We start from the raw sequence: 18,168 nt of genomic DNA, 5'->3' as shown, positions 1-18,168 counted from the left end.
ATGACATACACATCTGATTTAGGACATCCAAATATGACATCCACATCTGATTTAGGACATCCAAATATGACATACACATCTGATTTAGGACATCCAAATATGACATACACATCTGATCTGGGGTTAGCGTTATAAAGGAAATTCATCCAAATGTGATCAAGATCTATGAAATCCAAATCTCATCTAGGGGTAGGGTTATTAGGGAATTTATCCAAATATGATCGAGATCTAGACATCCTTATTGAATAAGCCTAACACCCACTGAGTGGGCAGGACATTTCAAAGGAGGGAATTTCCCACTTTTTTCTTCACATACTTGTCTGCACAGATGAAAATAGGAACATATGTTGAAAACAGGCGTTTCTGAGTGTTTTATAGCACTTTTTGGGGAATCCTTCCAAATTCAATCTAGGTAGGGGTATGTATCCTTATTTAGTCTAAGAAGCCCCCTCAAACCTTTAGGGTTGCCAGATTATGGTTGGGGTGCATCTAAAGAGCAACACGTGAAGATCAGATGTCTCTGACGTTGTCGGGGCAAGATTTTGACTGTCATTAAAATAACAACTTGCAATGGGTTGATTGACTACTAAGAGGGATAGAGGGCAAACTAAGAGTTGATTTTTACCTCAGGGGATCTAAAGGGACATGTCTTTCACCCCAGGTGGTGCCAGAATAACAATTTATCCCTCAACATAACCAAGACTAAGGAGATTATTGTGGACTACAGGAAAAGGAGGACCGAGCACGCCCCCATTCTCATCGACGGGGCTGTAGTGGAGCAGGTTGAGAGCTTCAAGTTCCTTGGTGTCCACATCAACAACGAACTAGAATGGTCCAAACACACCAAGACAGTCGTGAAGATGGCACGACAAAGCCTATTCCCCCTCAGGAAACTAAAAAGATTTGGCATGGGTCCTGAGATCCTCAAAAGGTTCTACAGCTGCAACATCGAAGAGCATCCTGACTGGTTGCATCACTGCCTGGTACAGCAACTGCTCGGCCTCTGACCGCAAGGCACTACAGAGGGTAGTGCGTACGGCCCAGTACATCACTGGGGCTAAGCTGACTGCCATCCAGGACCTCTACACCAGGCGGTGTCAGAGAAAGGCCCTAAAAATTGTCAAAGACCCCAGCCACCCCAGTCATAGACTGTTCTCCTTACTACCGCATGGCAAGCGGTACCGGAGTGCCTAGTCTAGGACAAAAAGGCTTCTCAACAGTTTTTACCCCCAAGCCATAAGACTCCTGAACAGGTAATCAAATGGCTACCCAGACTATTTCCATAGTGTGCCCCCCCAACCCCTCTTTTTACGCTGCTGCTACTCTCTGTTTATCATATATGCATAGTCACTTTAACTATACATTCATGTACATACTACCTCAATTGGGCCGACCAACCAGTGCTCCCGCACAGTGGCTAACCGGGCTATCTGCATTGTGTATATATACCCTCTACTGTATATAGCCTGTCTTTTTACCGTTGTTTTATTTCTTTACCTACCTATTGTTCACCTAATACCTTTTTTGCACTATTGGTTAGTAAGTAAGCATTTCACTGTAAGGTCTACACCTGTTGTATTCGGCGCACGTGACAAATAAACTTTGATTTGATTTGAGAAGAGTATTTAACAAAACATTGCAATTTGCTCATCAACTCTCCCCTGTTTTTCAGTTGACACAAAGGTCTTGATGTGTATAAGCCATTGAGTGAGTTTTCAAGAAATTTCAAAGGGTGGAATTTCCCCCTTTTTTCTTCAGATACTTGTCTGCTCATATGAAAATAGACACATGTTGAAACCAGGTGTTTCTGAGGGTTTTTTATGCCCTGTTTTGGAAGACTTCCAAACGTAATCTAAGTAAGGTATTCATCCATTTGTAGTCTTTCAAACTATTAAGGGGATTTCTCTGGGGGTCATAGCTTTAGCTTTAACTGTCTATGTTGATGAGGGGATATGCATATGTGAGTCTCAAGCCAATCTGACCATGTATATAAGAAGGCTTGCCCCTAGACACTTGTAACTTCAGTGGGTGGCTCAACGTGGCACTCCAGATATCATACTTGAGTATTGAGCCAATATTAGCATATATATTAGAGTTGGCCTTAGGCATTTCCAAAGTCCATAATTGTATAGGACACGCACCCCCCCTCCCCCCTCCCCCAACATGCCCCAACATGTCCCAGGACTCCTCGCCAAATCAGAGCAATGAAAGATTAAACTTGGCTCTAGGCCCTTACTATGTCCAGAATGGGCCTAGGACCCCCCCCCCCCCCAACACGCCCCAAAACGTCTCGGCCAATCGGAACATACATAGATTAGACTTGTCACTGGACACTTACTATATCCGTCTATACACCTACTAGATTACATTTCGCACTAGACACTTACCAAGTCCATCCATACACCTAATATAGGCTGGAAGACTGAACTTACCCCCTCTGGTGGCCAAAACACCATGCCATTTTTGAAATTGGATTTCCATATTCGTGATCCAATAGAAGATTTATGATAAGCACAGGCCTGGATGTGACATCCAAAAGCCCCGTTCGCCCTCCATTTTCACATCTATTTCAATGTTAACTGAGGCCAAAATGGAATCCTGGCCACCTCTCCTGAAAGCACATACATGCCAGCCCCCAGTGTGCTGCCAACTCTCAGAGCCACCAGGTCAAGGGTAGTCAGACATCGTTTGAAACTGGACACCTCCCCCTCTGGCTCCAGGGGCTTCCTAAGAGATAAGCGCTGTATGAACAGTAACAGTCTGACACCAGACATTCTGTAAGAGCAGAGGATCTGTCCAAATATAATTGATGACATCATTTGGACAATCAACTCATTTAGAACGCTGTAAGTAATGGTAGGCCTCTATTAAATCAAAATAGAACACTAATTATTAAACCCACTTTATTTATCAACCAATGACAGGCCGTCTTGGTTTTAATTATAGATATACTGAACACTGCTGTCTATACTGCTGATAAGACACTATAGACAAAACTACTACGACTGTTAACATTTGCATGAAGTTAATTTAGTCTCTAGAATTTCATAAGTAGGATCATATTCTACATTGGACAACAAATTTGATTCCCAGATCAGAGTGACAAATATAATATTTAATGTCAAAATCAAAAAGAGCTATGACCAGCCATAACCAATATTGAACTTAATCAAGCACTCAATTTGCTGTTTTCTTTTCAAATAAATTTGTGTAAGACTAGGAGTGGTTTGTCTTCTCCCTGTCTGAATGTTGATATTAGATGCAGTTCTTGCATTAAAGAGATACTGCCTGTAAGCGCAGTAGATGAGACCAGTCAGATCCATCCCGTTGGGACCAAGGCTGCAGTACATAAGGCTAGTTTCAGTTAATATAACGAAAAAACGATTCATTTTTTCACATAAAAGTGCTTTATTACAGACAGAAACACTCATCAGTTTCATCAGCTGTCCGGTCGGCTGGTCTAAGACGATCCCGCAGGTGAAGAAGCCGGATGTGGAGGTCCTGGGCTGGGTTGAATGATTATGCATACAGTTCAACTGCTACATGCAATACAAATTGTTAATGCTGTAAAACATACCTTTCAAGAAGTCCCCTTTCAGGTATTTCGTATAATTTGGTGGCTACAGTCTGGCCAACGACATTTATAACTAATCAATCTACCAGCGTGTCGTCAGCGACATTAAAACAGTAGCTTCTTCCCTGAACGGTATTTCAAAAATAAAAGTCCCCCACGTAAACACATTAACATGAAACATAATTGTCTAAACATGAACTATGATTCATATTTAAGTGACATTTGTATTAAATGTGGATTTTAAAACATTTTCCAAAGTTAAATAAATGGCCCCAATGCAATACACTACATGAAATACATATTGGCATACAGAGAATTCTATGTGTCGATGTAAAAGTGGGGTTGGGAATACTCAGTGACGTCTGTAGAATGTACATATTACGTTCGACGGGCGGCAGGTAGGCTAGTGGTTAGCGCGTTGGCCCAGTAACATTTTTGTAGCATTTTTTTTTTTTTTAGTGATTTAGCAGACGCTCTTATCCAGAGCGACTTACAGTAGTGAGTGCATACATTTCATACATTTTTTTTTTTCCTGTGCTGGCCCCCCGTGGGAATCGAACCCACAACCCTGGCGTTGCAAACACCATGCTCTACCAACTGAGCTACAGGGAAGGCTAACCGAAAGACAAGATCGAATCCACGAGCTGACAAGGTAAACATCTGTCGTCCTGTCCCTGAACAAGGCAGTTAACCCACTGTTCCTAGGCCGTCATTGTAAATAAGAATTTGTTCTTAACTGACGTGCCTAGTTAAATAAATAATAAAATAGAGAGAGAGCGCGTCTGGTCTTAATACAGAGCAACACTTCCTACTCCACCCATTCCATAGTTGCCAATGCAATACACTGTAGGCCTGTAAATTACACATTGGCTTATAGAGGAAAATGTAATCCATGTTCCAATGTAAAAGTGGGGTTGGAACTCTAGAATCTATATGGAAGGGATAATCAACAAGGGGCTATGCGTTCTATGAAAAATAATGAACGACGTGGAAGGTGTGTTCCATGACCCCTAGCAGAGTGGAATTTACCTTCCACGTAGTTACATTATTTTCCAGAACACATAGAGCCCCGAGGTGACTATCCCTTTTATACCATGGCTATAATTTAACACATTTGCAGCAAAAAAAAACGGTTCATTTGTAGGTAGAAATGTATTCAACAACCACTAAAGTAGGTAGCCAGTTTACTATTAGATAGGTACAGTTGCCTTGGTAACTAAACATAGAGATTTTCTAGTTTAGCTAACCGAAACCATCAGTCCGAGCGTGCTATTAAGAAAATGAAAATGACAAAAATGTTTTCATTTCGACTTTTGCTTACAATAGCAGCTCAAACATAGAACATGTAATAATTAACTATAGCCAGTGAATTTTACCGTGCTGATATACTGTGCTTTATAGAGAAATCATGCACGCTCTAGAATGCCAATTACAAAGTATTCAACAATGCCATCCATCTAATTTTCGAACGCTTTTAATACATGGAAGCCAAACGCGGAAACGATTGTAATGAAACAGGCAGGAAGCAGGCCTCGAACCCTCGACCTTCTAGTCCGAAGTCCAGCGCGCTATCGACTGTGCCCCAAAAGCATGCTCAAACGGTAGAATCGATACCCGCGCTATATAAACCCAGGGTCAATACACTATGATACAACCTCCTTCACGCTGGCTTATATACCTCTTTTTTTGTATTATGAAAAAAAGAAATCAACTTACATTGCTACATCAAACATGTCTAACAAAACAAAACAGGTAATAACATGAAAATAGTCAAACATACAAAAAATATCAATTAAATAATACAAAAAATAAACAATTTTTGTGCAATTGTATTCACTCTGAAAAAATCTTAGTATAATGATTCAGGAAGATGTTATTCTTGTTGTTATTCACTAGGGTTAATGTTTTAATAAGATAGTTGAATTCAATCAGAAAAAATTGTAATTTTGGTATAGAATTTTGGAATTTTTGTTTGTGTATGAAGTATTTGGCAACAAGAATAAAAAAATTAACAATCATTTCAGTGGTCTTGTTATCATTGCAATAGTAACATATTATATCTTTCATGTCAAAAACATAGGCAGTGTTCATGATGGTAAATAAGTATTTTGCAAGGTTTTCCCAAAATTCTGATACAAATTTACATTCAAAGAACAAGTGAGACAGATTCTCACCTTCTTTTTCACAGAAAACACAGATATCAATAGCCACAAATTTGGATGTCATAGAATTACATGGATATATCTTATGTATAATTTTAAAGTGCACTTCCTTAACTTTGTTTGGTATACAGTATTCGTAAGGCCTTAACCATGCATTTTTCCAGACAATGTCAGGAATAAGCATGTTGCAGAAAAACATTCCTCTCGGTGTAAGTTGGTTTTGTGAATGAAGAATTTGTCTTATATATTTATTACAACAAGATTTCTCAAGTAAGCCCACGCCTTCCAATCTCAGTTCTGGATAAACTTTGTGATCATTCCCAAAACTAAGATGAGTTTTCATTAGTGTAGTTAGACCACTGGGACCACACTGGCTTATATACCTTTTGCTAGTACAGGACACATTGACGTCAGGCACAGATGCGCACGACTCTAGGCCGCAGTAAGAAAGCCATCTCCATCTGCACCCATTCAACATAGCTTAGATTTATGTTTTCTAAACAAAATCACTTTTTTGAATTCTCATGATTCTTGCTTGAACAGTCGCTAAGATTATATTTGGTTGTGATCTTTGCAAAATAACAATTTTGGAAACAACAGTTGTTAGCTAGAATGCTAACTGTAATTGATATAAAGGCTTTAGCAAAAGCTAGCCAAAGAGCCATTTTACTGGTTGAAGTTGAAGTGTTTTTAAAGTGTAATACAGTTGAATTGTGATGATGACACAACCATTATATTAAGCAGGACATCCATACGAGCCTTAAAATCAAATTATAATCAAAAGGTAGTGTGAAATAGACTCATAAGCAACATGTAAATAGACACTTTTTTTGTTGCCGTTCTATTAGAACTCCCCGCCACCAACTTGTGCATATTGCCCTAGTGCAGCAATGTTTGCAAACACAGAAAGGGGTCTATTGTTATAATTCATATGCGCGCCACTGGAAATCCCTGCATTAGCATGTTTTTGTTAGCTGATACATCATGCCAAAATTCACCATATTACTGTCCTGCTAATGTGCTTAGACCTTGTGGTCTAAACTGCCGAGAAAACCCCCATAACTTATCCAAATAGTTTCCCAATCAGGCAACCTTGCATTTATTTTAAAATGGCAGGCTTTTAAGCGGTTATTCAAATTATGCTGCGTACCATTTTGCGCAATGATACTGTCGGTGTGATTGAGGCATTAGGCTATAGGCTACATCTCGAGCCTACTAATATCCTATTGGAGGAGAGATGCATGCTAGCTCTTGCTTGCTGAACGTAAAATAGGCTACAGCATTAACAGGCGGGGAGTTTGACAGGACAAGGTGACTTTTATCAATATATTTGCCTGTATTTACCCCCCAAAATGAAATGCTATTTAGCTGCTAATGTGGCTATCATAAAGAACTACAAATGCCATGATGATCTGGACAAGACTGCCGAATCAAGGCAAAGGTAAGAATTGCTGGATTAACTATCTAATGTTAGCTAAATGTAGTAATGAATACATTTCTTCAAATGGACAATTCTGTGAACTGTCTTGTGCAAGTTTTAAATTGACACATTTGAATCAGCTGTGTAGTCCTTGGGTAAAAACCCAAACGTGCACCCAGGAGGGGCCCCAGGACCGAGTTTGGGAAACCCTGGTATATCAGACCGTATAACATGGGTATGACAAAAAAAAATACTATTTACCCTTATGAAAGTAACTATAATATTTCTAAAGGATATTACAGGATTTATATAGTACCCTATAGTGGGCTTATAGTGTCCTATAATATCTCTCACCCGCTATAATCTTCTTATAGGATTTTCTATAGGCTCTCCTATAGGATGTTTTCTGTTATAATACTCAATAATACTTGTATAGTATTATCATTAATCAAAATCTCTATAGTATTCCTATAATGAGTTTTGATAGTATTCTATAGTTTTAGTAGTTCTTTCAACTGCTTAAGAGCTCTCATGCTTACCTATCATTAATGTACTTTTTTCAGTGAAGAACAGTTGTTCATTGTCATACTTGTTCTTAAGCTTGTTTGCCTTTTTCTGCTTATTATACACAGCATCTACTTTTAAAATGTATGCTATTTAAATATTTCCCAAATTAAATATAAATAAATAGCAAAAAATTGCCCATATCTCAAATGTGTCGGTCTAACAACATGTCTCAAATCCAATTTAATGGATTGAAGAGCCACGCCACACACTTTATATGACTTATGTAGAATTTAAGTTACGCAAATGAAATATTTACTCAGATAAGGAGCATGGCTAATGGTAGTAGCTGATGATGTTGACAGATTCAATGTATACTGCTCAAAAAAATAAAGGGAACACTTAAACAACACATCCTAGATCTGAATGAAAGAAATAATCTTATTAAATACTTTTTTCTTTACATAGTTGAATGTGCTGACAACAAAATCACACAAAAATAATCAATGGAAATCCAATTTATCAACCCATGGAGGTCTGGATTTGGAGTCACACTCAAAATTAAAGTGGAAAACCACACTACAGGCTGATCCAACTTTGATGTAATGTCCTTAAAACAAGTCAAAATGAGGCTCAGTAGTGTGTGTGGCCTCCACGTGCCTGTATGACCTCCCTACAACGCCTGGGCATGCTCCTGATGAGGTGGCGGATGGTCTCCTGAGGGATCTCCTCCCAGACCTGGACTGAAGCATTCGCCAACTCCTGGACAGTCTGTGGTGCAACGTGACGTTGGTGGATGGAGCGAGACATGATGTCCCAGATGTGCTCAATTGGATTCAGGTCTGGGGAACGGGCGGGCCAGTCCATAGCATACATGCCTTCCATTTTGCAGGAACTGCTGACACACTCCAGCCACATGAGGTCTAGCATTGTCTTGCATTAGGAGGAACCCAGGGCCAACCGCACCAGCATAAGGTCTCAGAAGGGGTCTGAGGATCTCATCTCGGTACCTAATGGCAGTCAGGCTACCTCTGGCGAGCACATGGAGGGCTGTGCGGCCCCCCAAAGAAATGCCACCCCACACCATGACTGACCCACCGCCAAACCGGTCATGCTGGAGGATGTTGCAGGCAGCAGAACGTTCTCCACGGCGTCTCCAGACTCTGTCACGTCTGTCACGTGCTCAGTGTGAACCTACTTTCATCTGTGAAGAGCACAGGGCGCCAGTGGCGAATTTGCCAATCTTGGTGTTCTCTGGCAAATGCCAAACGTCCTGCACGGTGTTGGGCTGTAAGCACAACCCCCACCTGTGGACGTCGGGCCCTCATACCACCCTCATGGAGTCTGTTTCTGACCGTTTGAGCAGACACATGCACATTTGTGGCCTGCTGGAGGTCATTTTGCAAGGCTCTGGCAGTGCTTCTCCTGCTCCTCCTTGCACAAAGGCGGAGGTAGCGGTCCTGCTGCTGGGTTGTTGCCCTCCTACGGCCTCCTCCACGTCTCCTGATGTACTAGCATGTCTCCTGGTAGCGCCTCCATGCTCTGGACACTACGCTGACAGACACAGCAAACCTTCTTGCCACAGCTCGCATTGATGTGCCATCCTGGATGAGCTGCACTACCTGAGCCACTTGTGTGGGTTGTAGACTCCGTCTCATGCTACCACTAGAGTGAAAGCTCCGCCAGCATTCAAAAGTGACCAAAACATCAGCCAGGAAGCATAGGAACTGAGAAGTGGTCTGTGGTCCCCACCTGCAGAACCACTCCTTTATTGGGGGTGTCTTGCTAATTGCTTATAATTTCCACCTGTTGTCTATTCCATTTGCACAACAGCATGTGAAATTTATTGTCAATCAGTGTTGCTTCCTAAGTGGACAGTTTGATTTCACAGAAGTGTGATTGACTTGGAGTTACATTGTGTTGTTTAAGTGTTCCCTTTATTTTTTTGAGCAGTGTATATTACACCAATAGAAGCCTTTGAGTAACTATTCAAGTAGGCTACATCACAGTCAACATGTCAGAGGATAGTCATGAATAGAGATGTACACAAACATACAGTTGAAATCGGAAGTTTACATACACTTAGGTTGGAGTCATTTTAAAACTCGTTTTTCAACCACTCCACAAAGTTCTTGTTAACAAACTATAGTTTTGGCAAGTCGGTTAGGACATCTACTTTGTGCATGACACAAGTAATTTTTCCAACAATTGTTTACAGACAGATTATTTCACTTATAATTCACTGTATCACAATTCTGGTGGGTCAAACGTTTACATACACTAAGTTGACTGTGCCTTTAAACAGCTTGGAAAATTCCAGAAAATTATGTCATGGCTTTAGAAGCTTCTGATAGGCTAATTTACATCATTTGAGTCAATTGGAGGTGTACCTGTGGATGTATTTCAAGGCCTACCTTCAAACTCAGTGCCTCTTTGCTTGACATCATGGGAAAATCAAAAGAAATCAGCCAAGACCTCAGAAAAAAAATTGTAGACCTCCACAAGTCTAGTTTAACCTTGGGAGCAATTTCCAAAAACCTGAAGGTACCACGTTCACCTGTACAAACAATAATACGCAAGGATAAACACCATGGGACCAAGCAGCCGTCATACCGCTCAGGAAGGAGACACGTTCTGTCTCCTAGAGATGAATGTACTTTGGTGCAAAAAGTGGAAATCAATCACAGAACAACAGCAAAGGACCTTGTGAAGATGCTGGAGGAAACAGGCACAAAAGTCTCTATATCCACAGTAAAACGAGTCCTATATCGACATAACCTGAAAGGCCGCTCAGCAAGGAAGAAGCCACTGCTCCAAAACCTCCATAAAAAAGCCAGACTATGGTTTGTAACTGCACATTGGGACAAAGATCGTAGTTTTTGGAGAAATGTCCTCTGGTCTGATGAAACAAAAACAGAACTGTTTGGCGATAATGACCATCATTATCTTTGGACAGAAAAGGGGGAGGCTTGCAAGCCGAAGAACACCATCCCAAATGTGAAGCACGGGGGTGGTAGCATCATGTTGTGGGGGTGATTTGCTGCAGGAGGGACTGGTGCACTTCACAAAATAGATGGCGTCATGATGAAGGAAAATTAAAGGGATATATTGAAGCAACATCTCAAGACATCAGTCAGGAAGTTAAAGCTTGGTCGCAAATGGGTCTTCCAAATGGACAATGACCCCAAGCATACTTCCAAAGTTGTGGCAAAATGGCTTAAGGACAACAAAGTTAAGGTATTGGAGTGGCCATCACAAAGCCCTGACCTCAATCCCATAGAAAATTTGTGGGCAGAACTGAAAAAGCATGTGCGAGCAAGTAGGCCTAAAAACCTAACTCAGTTACACCAGCTCTGTCAGGAGGAATGTGTCAAAATTCACCCAACTTATTTTGGGAAGCTTGTAGAAGGCTACCTGAAATGTTTGACCCAAGTTAAACAATTTAAAGGCAATGCTACCAAATACTAATTGAGTGTATGTAAACTTCTGACCCACTGGGAATGTGATGAAAGAAATTAAAGCTGAAATAAATCATTCTCTCTACTATTATTCTGACATTTCACATTCTTAAAATAAAGTGGTGATCCTAACTGACCTAAGACAGGGAATTTTTACTAGGATTACATTTCAGGAATTGTGAAAAACTGAGTTTAAATGTAATTGGCTAAGGTGTATGTAAACTTCCGACTGTAGATGGATGTCACATTTTTACATTTACATTTTAGTCATTTAGCAGACGCTCTTATCCAGAGCGACTTACAGTAGTGAATGCATACATTTCATACAATTTCATTCATTTTTTTCTGTGCTGGCCCCCCGTGGGAATCGAACCCACAACCCTGGTGTTGCAAACACCATGCTCTACCAACTGAGCTACAGGGAAGTCACGTTCCCATCAAGTGTCTATCAATTCCTGATGCTGAGGAATACAGGAACCATAAGAACTGGTTTTCCATCAATATTCAGGGTGTATGCACTCCTAATTTAGAGTTTTCAAACATTGTTGCCCGTTGTAAAGTGTCGTGGAAATTCAGTACTGAGAGAGACTTGGTCATTTCTTCTTCAAACAATCATCTTTATTTAATATTTATTAATTAAATCAATAATGAAGGTGTCAGGCCAGCAATCTTAAATGTCGGACCGAGTGCTTGAATCATACAGAGAATACCGTGTTTTTATATACCAAACCTAAAAATGCTTCAACTATGGCTGGCTCCACCCTTCCCATATAGATTGGGGGGCACCATGAGACACTTTGGGAACATCCTGTCTTTATCTGCCCCCGGCGTTATCTTAACCCCCGACCCTGGCCTAATTTCACAGATGCCAGGATGTCTAAGAACCAGAGGCCTTTGTTCTACTCCTCTCTATCCCAGTTACAACCACCCCACATCCTTTCACTGGAATGCCGGCTGTAGGTTTTAAATCACCAGGTCAATCAATTGTCAGTTCCAGCTATCTCTAGTAAAACCCATATCCACAACACCCAGACTAGCTGCAGGAAGCTAGAGTGGACACCATCAAACTCAGCATTAGCAGGAGAGAAATATCTTACTGGTTGTTAAGTAAATAATTGTTACATATCCAGCAAATAAGGTGAATACATAATTTTTCCCTCACAAAAGGTGCAACTCACAATTCAAGGATTTTTCCTCAACTCTTCATTGTGTGCTTAGTTTCAGAGAGGACAACATAGTGGACTACTACGTGGTGACAGTGGATATGGTCAGAGTAACTTTTTATTCACTCCATACATAAATCCCACAACAGCTGATCAGCAAAGATACAACTGAGCCCTTATGCGCACAAGAGGGACGGCCGAGCGTATGTTTGGAGTATGGAAAAATCGATTCCAGTGTTTACACAATACACTTGGTTTCAAGACAAGAAGGTGCTGCAAGGTGATCATTGCTACATCTGTGCTGCACAACTACCTGAAGCAGCATTGCTGTCCTCCAATGGAAGATCAGGATCAAGCAGATGTGCCCATGGATGAGGCAGGCAATGACCAACGAGGACTTGCACACAGAGTTGCTTTCAAATTGCAGCACCTCAACTAGAGGAGATGCATTTAAATATGGAATTATTCATTATGGCTTTTTTTTGCTTTGATAAATGTTTGTTCTGTACAAAATGAAAGTAGTGTGCAGCAAAATGAAATGAGTGACTAAACCAAGGCTGGTTTAAAATGTAGTTTGTGGTGGTTAAAATACTCACTCATGAATATCCAAATGACAAAACATTTTTTATATATATTGTTCACCATGGCTGGTAATCACAATTGTCTCATTACTGTCTATTTTTTTGCAGCATACCGCTCTCTTCCAACTTCATATCCAATTCAACCTGTAGAATTCTCATTCTATGTTCTTCAGATATTTCATTTTATGCTCGTGAAATTCTCTGGCTAACTTTTCATGCACGGTCATCTTTTTTGTTCTCTGCTGAAAGGTGGTGGCAGAAGCTTATCTTGGGGATGTTATAGCAGATGTGGCGGATACACACTCACTGTGCACTGGCTCTTCCAACCTGTTCAGATTCCTTTCCTCTGGAAAAATAACAGTTAGAAGCACAAATAACTCATATGGTCCTTAGATTGAAGGAAGAATAAAGATTGACAGACAGTGGAATATATTTACCAAAGGAAGTGACCAATTTACTTTCTTTCATATATGTACCATTTGTGCTCAGTTCTTCTTCTGAACTGTCCAAATGGTCATCGTCTGGTATACCATCCAGAGGTTGCTGGTGCTCTATTATTCCAGACAGCAAGTCACTCAATTCATCAGTCTCGTCTTATTTTGGTGATCCACCAGCAGTAGTAAATCACTCGCTTCTGATCTCTGCATTCTCTCTTTTTAAAGCCAGTTTAAAAGGTTCTTTCACAGAGTCTATAAAAGACAGATAACATTCAATATAAGTGATGTCACAAATATATGAATATGATGAATAGCTCACCTGAAGTTGTTGTACTCTTCTTGTTGTTACATTTTCATTTGCATTAAATTCACTTCAAATTGCAGCCCAAACACTTTTTATTTTGCTCAGTAGCAGTAGAATGGTTTTTACTTTCAATAACTGGATGGTTTGACAAATTTTGTTTTAGTAAGGTTTTTTCATACTCTCAAGTTTTTTGAACAAATTATTTTTGCCACTGCCATTGTTTTGTCTCAAGATTCACACCAGTAATGGTGTTTTCTATTCCATTCCCGGGTTTTTATGAACACCACTAGACCAACAGCATGTGCTCATACCTAACCTAATCAGGCTTAACCCAGGTGTTCTCATTTAGGCTTACTTACCTTACTCCAGGACTCCATAGTCTCTGACTAACTAAGCCAAATTTCAACCACGTTCATGAAAGCTACTTAAATGTCCTAGTTTAACTAGTACACATTAAGGCCTACTCCTGGCTTAATCTAAGCCCTGTCTGTGAAACCAGCCCTAAAAGTCTGGCCATGTGGAGAAGTGCAGCTATAGTGAGGGGCAACTTAAAGCCAATTTATGCTCGATCTCAAAAAGTGGTTGAAAGCGTAGTATTGCTGAGCCCCAGTAGGCATGCAGAGGTCAAATGGAGCTCCATTTCGCAAAGCCATGCTCCGGCCAAATTTTGTAACAATGTGGAGGGCTCCGCATAGCTCCGCATTGATATTAGTTGACGGTAGGTGGGGGTGGGAAGTCCTGCTCTGCTCAACGAAGCGCAATAAGTGTAAATGCCCTGACTTCTGCAGAGGCTGTGTTACAGTACATGCTGTACGGCCACTAAAGATACCATCTTAATAGAATATGTTCTATACAACTGTCAACCTTCTCATCCCAATCTGAGATCCTGAGCTCTCTGGAGCAGGTTTTCATCAAGGATCTCTCTGTACTTTGCTCCGTTCATCTTTCCCTCGATCCTGACTAGTCTCCCAGTCCCTGCTGCTGAAGAACATCCCCCCCAGCGAATCTTCTGGAATGAGCCGAGAATAGGAAGAGGTGGGAGTAGTAGGGCGGCAGCTATTTAAGGGCCTCAGCCGCAGCACTACCCGGTACACAGGACTAAATTAATCCTGCCTAGCAGAAGGATACCATATTGGAGTGATCCAATATTGTGCTACATAAAGTCAGAGGCATTAGGCTACTATTGCTGGCCCTAGTTTGTCTGTAACATCAAATAAAAAAGGAAATAGTTGCTGTGAAAAAGGGGTAATACTTTGTGTTAATAGTTTTTTTTAAAAGTGCTCATGTTTGGGTTCCCTGTGTTGCCAACCAGAAATGTTGGAGAATGTGAGGTATATGGTAGCCTAATCTGCTATTTGTAATCATGTATAGTCAAGGGGTGTGCTTGTTTCTTCCCGCAGAGTGGGAAGTGGTTACTTCACGTGCTCTCACTCTACAGTGGCTATCACGCTAGCCTACCTTCCTAGTGAAGTTGAATGAGAGAGCCAACTGAAAACTGAAGAGAGAAGCACCAGATAAACAAATGATTTTAAACGTTATCTTCACGGTGAGCGAGTTATAAAGCATATGATGTGAAATACCAAGTTAAGCGGAGTTTAATGATATTATTGTCATGTTTCCATAATTTAATTCATTTGTAAAACTCTGTTAGCGTAGAAGTTAACATCGTCCAACGTTAGCTCCAGCCAAGCTAGCCTACCACAGTCATGGCGACAGAGGACTCAACGAACGTTCAGTGTAAATAAAGGGAAACATTGTAACTTGCTGTTAGGGATATGTTGAGAATGACATTATGAAAATTTGTATTTGTGAGATAAGATGATAATTAATACATTTTTGCAAATAGTTTTTAGTAGCTATTTTGGCTATTTAGAATTGCTGAAAACTACTATTATTAATATTAAAACTAACAATTGCGTTTTGTAGAACTTCCACCGCTCCTCAATGAATAAGGGTAATCATCAGTCATCTATCTGACTCAACTTAATTTCCTCATCCCTGTTGTGCATACAGTATTGTGAATGACAGATGAAATTCTTACATTCACAATGCATGAGACAAAGTTGATTTTAGTACATCTGAGCAGATTGAAATGGATGTATTCCCGATCCTTTCCCCCCTCATTTCCATTATTTTGTATTAACTGGGATAGGATAAAGTAATCCTTCTAACCCCCCCCCCCCCCCCCCCCAAAAAAAAATATATACTGCTCAAAAAAACTAAGGGAACACTTAAACAACACATCCTAGATCTGAATGAAAGAAATAATCTTATTAAATACTTTTTTATTTACATAGTTGAATGTGCTGACAACAAAATCACACTAAAATAATCAATGGAAATCCAATTTATCAACCCATGGAGGTCTGGATTTGGAGTCACACTCAAAATTAAAGTGGAAAACCACACTACAGGCTGATCCAACTTTGATGTAATGTCCTTAAAACAAGTCAAAATGAGGCTCAGTAGAGTGTGTGGCCTCCACGTGCCTGTATGACCTCCCTACAACGCCTGGGCATGCTCCTGATGAGGTGGCGGATGGTCTCCTGAGGGATCTCCTCCCAGACCTGGACTGAAGCATCCGCCAACTCCTGGACAGTCTGTGGTGCAACGTGGCGTTGGTGGATGGAGCGAGACATGATGTCCCAGATGTGCTCAATTGGATTCAGGTCTGGGGAACGGGCGGGCCAGTCCATAGCATCAATGCCTTCCTCTTGCAGGAACTGCTGACACACTCCAGCCACATGAGGTCTAGCATTGTCTTGCATTAGGAGGAACCCAGGGCCAACCGCACCAGCATATGGTCTCACAAGGGGTCTGAGGATCTCATCTCGGTACCTAATGGCAGTCAGGCTACCTCTGGCGAGCACATGGAGGGCTGTGGGGCCCCCCAAAGAAATGCCACCCCACACCATGACTGACCCACCGCCAAACCGGTCATGCTGGAGGATGTTGCAGGCAGCAGAACGTACTCCACGGCGTCTCCAGACTCTGTCACGTCTGTCACATGTGCTCAGTGTGAACCTGCTTTCATCTGTGAAGAGCACAGGGCGCCAGTGGCGAATTTGCCAATCTTGGTGTTCTCTGGCAAATGCCAAACGTCTTGCACGGTGTTGGGCTGTAAGCACAACCCCCACCTGTGGACGTCGGGCCCTCATACCACCGTCATGGAGTCTGTTTCTGACCGTTTGAGCAGACACATGCACATTTGTGGCCTGCTGGAGGTCATTTTGCAGGGCTCTGGCAGTGCTTCTCCTGCTCCTCCTTGCACAAAGGCGGAGGTAGCGGTCCTGCTGCTGGGTTGTTGCCCTCCTACGGCCTCCTCCACGTCTCCTGATGTACTGGCCTGTCTCCTGGTAGCGCCTCCATGCTCTGGACACTACGCTGACAGACACAGCAAACCTTCTTGCCACAGCTCGCATTGATGTGCCATCCTGGATGAGCTGCACTACCTGAGCCACTTGTGTGGGTTGTAGACTCCGTCTCATGCTACCACTAGAGTGAAAGCACCGCCAGCATTCAAAAGTGACCAAAACATCAGCCAGGAAGCATAGGAACTGAGAAGTGGTCTGTGGTCCCCACCTGCACAACCACTCCTTTATTGGGGGTGTCTTGCTAATTGCCTATAATTTCCACCTGTTGTCTATTCCATTTGCACAACAGTATGTGAAATTTATTGTCAATCAGTGTTGCGTCCTAAGTGGACAGTTTGATTTCACAGAAGTGTGATTGACTTGGAGTTACATTGTGTTGTTTAAGTGTTCCCTTTATTTTTTTGAGCAGTGTATATAAATGTACTATTGTAAAGTGGTTGTGCCACTGGATATCATAAGGTGAATGCACCAATTTGTAAGTCGCTCTGGATAAGAGCGTCTGCTAAATGACATAAATGTAAATAGGTGCATTGTGAATAACGTAAACACATGCTTAAAAACATTAACAAGGCTACATATCTCCTCATTATTGGAAAAGTGACCACATGCCTAAACTAATGATATATGATAAGCTTATGTGTTTTCTATAGGTTGAACTGGAAGAGGGCTCCCAAATTAAAAAAAATCTTTCAGTGCAAGGCTCAGCCAAGAACCCCCCCCCCCCCCCCAAAAAAAGGAGTTGGAATTGATGGGGACCCTCTTTAGCCTCACTTACCAGCAAGAAGGCCAATGCCTTTAAGGACCATGAAGCAAAATCTCAACAATGTCCCACAGGAGTCTCTGCCATCTGCTGTAAGACCAAGTTCAAAACCTTTGTTTTAGTTTAAAGATATCAGTGCTTTCTGCATGCAGGGTCACCAACAACAAAATGTAACCTACACAGATGCATTTCAACATACAAATAGCAGACCTGTCAACATTGGGAAATGTTTTTGAGTAACAGCACAACCCCCACCACTTGTTCTCTATAGCTAGGTTTCCATCCAATTGGCGACAGATTTCCAAGCAAATACTCAAATCTGCATAAAATCATGCGCATTTACACATCAGAAATGTATTTCCATCAAATTGATTTGTTGCGAATAAAAAGCAGTGCGTATAAAATGTAAATTTCCATGTACCGAATAACAA

The sequence above is a fragment of the Salmo salar genome, chromosome 04, assembly GCF_965601325.2.
Source record: "Salmo salar chromosome 04, fSalSal1, whole genome shotgun sequence".
Lineage (NCBI taxonomy): Eukaryota > Metazoa > Chordata > Actinopteri > Salmoniformes > Salmonidae > Salmo > Salmo salar.
This window is presented reverse-complemented; position numbering follows the sequence as displayed.